This window comes from Macaca nemestrina, chromosome 3 (assembly GCF_043159975.1).
Source record: "Macaca nemestrina isolate mMacNem1 chromosome 3, mMacNem.hap1, whole genome shotgun sequence".
Classification (NCBI taxonomy): Eukaryota; Metazoa; Chordata; class Mammalia; order Primates; family Cercopithecidae; genus Macaca; species Macaca nemestrina.
Genome location: NC_092127.1, coordinates 27,323,930 through 27,328,801, shown reverse-complemented (window position 1 = coordinate 27,328,801; position 4,872 = coordinate 27,323,930). Strand labels below are relative to the sequence as shown.

Sequence of the window (4,872 nt, the reverse complement as noted above, 5' to 3'; positions counted from 1 at the left end):
ATATCACCCCTTACCACAAAATCGTCCTTCAGCTTAACGTCTCCTACTCTAGGTTCCCATGCCACCCCGATCCCACTCGAAGCAGCCCTGAGAAACATCACCCATTATCTCTCCATGCCACCCCCCAAATTTTTGCTGCCCCAACACTTCCACTCTATTTTATGTTATTTTTCTTATTAATATAAGAAGACAGGAATGTCAGGCCTCTGAGCCCAAACTTGTACATATTCATCCAGATGGTCTAAAGCAAGTGAAGAATCATAAAAGAAGTGAAAATGGTCAGTTCCTGCCTTAACTGATGACATTACCTTGTGAAATTCCTTCTCCTGGCTCATCCTGGCTCAAAAGCTCCCCCACTGAGCACCTTGTGACTGCCACCCCTGCCAGCCAGAGGACAACACCCCTTTAACTAATTTTCCACTAACTACCCAAATCCTATAAAATGCCCCACCCCTATCTCCTTTCACTGACTCTCTTTTTGGACTCAGTCCACCCACACCTAGGTGATTACAAAGCTTTATTGCTCACACAAAGCCTGTTTGGTGGTCTCTTCACACGGACATGCGTGAAAGTATACATTACCTCTCTGTACTAATTTTGTAAACCCCTGTGAGTCTATACTTGTATTAGTCCATTTTTTGTTGCTACAATAGACTGTCACAGGCTGGATAACCTCTAAAGGATAGAGGTTTACTTCGCTTATGGTTCTAAAGACAGGGAAGTTGAAGACTGTGCAGTCACATCTAGTGAGGGCCTTCTTGCTGTGTTATCTTATGGCAGAAAGATGGAAAGATAAGTGAGCACATGCAAAAGAGAGAGACACCAGGAGCCCACTCTTGCTATAACTAACCTACTCTTGCAATAATAATATTAATCTAATCATAAGGACTTGACCATAATATACCAATTACCCCTTATTAGTCCCCACCCCGCAACATTGTTGCACTGGAGATTGAGTTTCCAACACATGAACTTTGGGGGAACTCATTCAAATCACTGATATAATGTTTTCAAAACAATAAGTTAAAAACAGAGTCTAGAAAGGTCACAAACACAATTCCAGTTTTCGGCATCATTCATTATATTTGATACCTTATAGAAACACGCCAGATGGGCTACTTAATTTTGAGAGCCCAGTGAAAAATGAAACTTCAGAGGCCCATGCACAAAACAATTAAGATTTTTAGGATAGCAACAGCAAGTACTTAACCAAATGTAGTATCATTCCAAAGGTAGAGTTGTGTGAAATTGACTATACAGGTCACATGACTGTAAAGCAGCCCCTGGCAGCATTTTGTTAAATAAGAAAACCAAAAAGTTCATCTGGATATGTGGATAAAATGAAAATATCTGAGATCATCAGAAACTTACCAGGAGATCTAGCTAAATCTGAGAACCAGTGTTCATCCAGAAGATAAAGACAGACATCAAGTGCCGAAAACCTCCTTTGTGCTATGTAAATGACGATGTTTTGTAAACATTAACCGAAGTGGCTTTGACAACAGTGTCACTGATACTCCATTTTACCTACAAGGACTATATTGAAAGATAAAGGACATGGTAATTACAGTCCCTTTGAAAAATTTCAGTACCTTAAATTAGAGCAGATTTAGATAATATTTGATAACTTTTAAGACAAGTAATAATAATGCAATAAAGCCTATTTTATGTAGTTTTCCTAGGGTTTTTTCCTCACTTTGCTTTTTGCATCTTGAAAGAAACTAATCTTGGATGTCTCTAATCATGAACTCATACACTTATCACTTTTCTTGCCATCAAATTATCTTATAAAGCTTACTCAGTAACCTGTTATATGATCAAAGTTAATGGTTAATAAATAATACATATTTCAAACATATATCAAAAACTTCCAGATATACAAAGCCTAATCAGAATCTATTTAATAATGGAATATACGTGCAAACCAATGATATGTGTGAATATATTTTTAAATATCAATATTAGTGAAGGAAGGCTGTGAAGCAATGTGAGAATGAGTAACTCCAACTCAAACCTTTTTTTTTCCCTTTTCTGAGCAGTAATGAATTTCAAATTCATTTCAGAAATACTGTTTTTAAAGATACAAACTTTACATCACCATACAGGATCTAATGAAATGTCACTAGGCATGAAAATGGATATACAATCACTTAACTAATTTACACTGTGAAATTCACTACAAAGGTAGCTTACTGTGAACATTAAGGGATACTTAGTCCCAAAAACATCAGAAAAGTCGTGTTAATTCAAGTTCAAGGACCACGTGTTAACAGACTGAAGTATGTAAAAGTTAACATCTATAAGCCTACATATTAAATAGGTAAGGAATACAGAATATATTGGTCAACATTTCAAAGTTATTTTTAGCCAAAATTGTAAATATTTTTATTAAATTATATAAGTAACTTTACTAGTTTATAACAAAGTATTTTATAATGTTATTTTATATCAAGTTATGATTTACAACATTTGTTAATATTACTTACTTTTAACATGACCTTCTCTAGCTTCTTTGCTGGTCATTTTAGTGCTGGCTTAAAATCTGGATGATGAAATACTATGTACAACAAACCGCCACCATACATACATGTTTACCTCGGTAACAAACCTTCACATGTACACCCAAATCTAAAATAAAAGTTTAAAAAAAGAAACTTATTCACAGAAAAACGAATGTTGTGAACTATTTAAATTGTAAAAATAATGACAGGCTATGTTTATAATTTTTTACTTGTGTATGTGTATAAATTGAGTGTTTCTGACAATGGCATTTTTAGCAATGTCATTTAGGGGAAAACAGATGGATCTACCACTGGGCTCTTTAAAATTACAAACAATAGTTTCCCAGCAACTGCTCTACTGCCTGCCTCCTCCACCACTCTGCTGCTCAGGCGGTGCAGACCTGTCATCTCCTCCATCTTCCCTTCCACCTCGCAGGAATTCACAAGTTGGCCTAACACGCAGAACATGTGTTTGGAAGCAAAGACTGAGACTTGGAACGCTGGCTTCTCCCAGAATGCCATGCTTTAACATTAGTATATAATTTGTATCTGAATGTGCAGCTACCATTTTCTCTAAGTGTATTGCTTTCAAAGGGAACGTTTTATTAAGTGCAAGTTAAGTCCCTCTCTCTGAGTGTTTATATATACAGTATATATACATACATAAGTATGTATATATATGTATATACCTATATATGTATATGTAGTCTTATGGCTATGTGTAAATATATCTATTATATATCAAGGATGATTATGTGTAAATATATTTATTATGCATCAAGGATGTGTGTGTGTGTGTTTGCATAAAACCAAGAGAAATGAGTAAGAAAGCTATCGTCATTTCTTAAAGGAAAATGGTTCAGCAGATCAAGCCGGAAGTGGAAAAGTGGGTGCCTTCTGGCAACAAAGGACCACACCTGAGCCTGATTCTGGTGGATAATAATCCTGCAAGTCATTCCTGTGTCCTCAACAAAACCAGGGCAGCTGAAGATGTAAAAATTAACAGTGAGACAGTTGTAAAACCAGCTTCAATTTCAGAGGAGGTATTGTTGAATTTAATCAATAAACTGAAAAATGATGATAACGTAGATAGCCTCCTTATTCAGGGGCTCATTCCAGATCACATCGATGAGAGAAAGATCCCTAATGCTGTTTCTCCAGACAGGGATGTAGATTGCTTTCATGTACTTAATGTTGGGCAAATGTGTTCTCACCAGTATTCCATGCTACCAGCTCCCCCAGAGGGTATGTGGGAAACGATGAAGTGAACTGGCATTCCAGCTCTAGAGAAGAATGTGATTGTAGTTGGGAAATTAAAAAAATGTTAGGATGCTCATTTTAATGTTATTAAACACAGATAGGGCACATGAAAATCCTGGAAGTGATGCCACTGTTACAATATCTCATCAGTACACTCCCACAGAGTAGTTGAAGAAAAATATAATTCTTGCAGATATTGTACTATCTGCCTCAGGCATTCCAAATCTGATCACAGCAGATATCAAAGGAGGAGCAGCAATCATTGACATGAGAATATATAGAGTTCAAGGTCCCATAATTGCTAAACTCAAGTTGGTTGGAGATACGGACTTTGAAGGAATCACGAAAAAGCTGATTACATCACTCCAGTTCCTTGGGGTTTTGGTCCCAGGACAATTATGATGTTAATGAAGAATATGATTATTACTGCCAAAATATTGCTGAAGGTTGGAGAGCAGTAAATGCTGAAGTCTAAAGAGCTTGTAGTAACCACTCATTAACTATTGTGTCTTCTATGTCATGAACAGCACTCTAAGTCAGTTCAAGAAGCAAAGCAGGTCAGCAGTATTTTTTGCTTCTTTTATATTAAAATAGGTTAAAATGATGCTTTGTATTTATTGAAACTGTAAGTGCTTGAGTGTTTGTGCACATAACTCTGCAATACCTCACCAGGGAACATTCCAGTATCATGCAGGGTTATGTGATCTAGTCAAGAGCAGCCGTTGACCTAGTTAGTAACATGGGAGTCACTGTCACATTGAGAATGGATGCTTAACTTTGTCAAGCCACTTCAGTTAAAAATTGGCCTTTTCTAGGATTACATTTTTCAAGTGCTATTCCAATAAGAGCCAATACTGATTCTACTTTCCAAACCTTTTCAGTTCAACTGCTCAAACCAAAAGAAAAATGTTTCTGGAGAAAATTAGGGAAAAGGTGTAAAGAAAAAAAATGGTAGTAACTGAGTAGAAACACATTAATTTTTATATATATATATGTTATATATATATAAGTTATAGATAGATAGATAGATAGATAGATAGATAGATAGATAGATAGATATAAAGATAGATAACCAGATTTATCTAAGTAGAACTGAATTGGCTAGGGAAGA

The 4,872-nt window shown here is 36.0% G+C and overlaps 1 pseudogene; it reads left to right on the top strand.

Annotated features, from left to right (window-relative positions):
* Positions 1-3,319: 3,319 nt before the first annotated feature.
* On the top strand, positions 3,320-4,261 carry LOC105488663 (bifunctional methylenetetrahydrofolate dehydrogenase/cyclohydrolase, mitochondrial pseudogene; annotated as a pseudogene).
* The last annotated feature ends 611 nt before the right edge of the window (positions 4,262-4,872 follow it).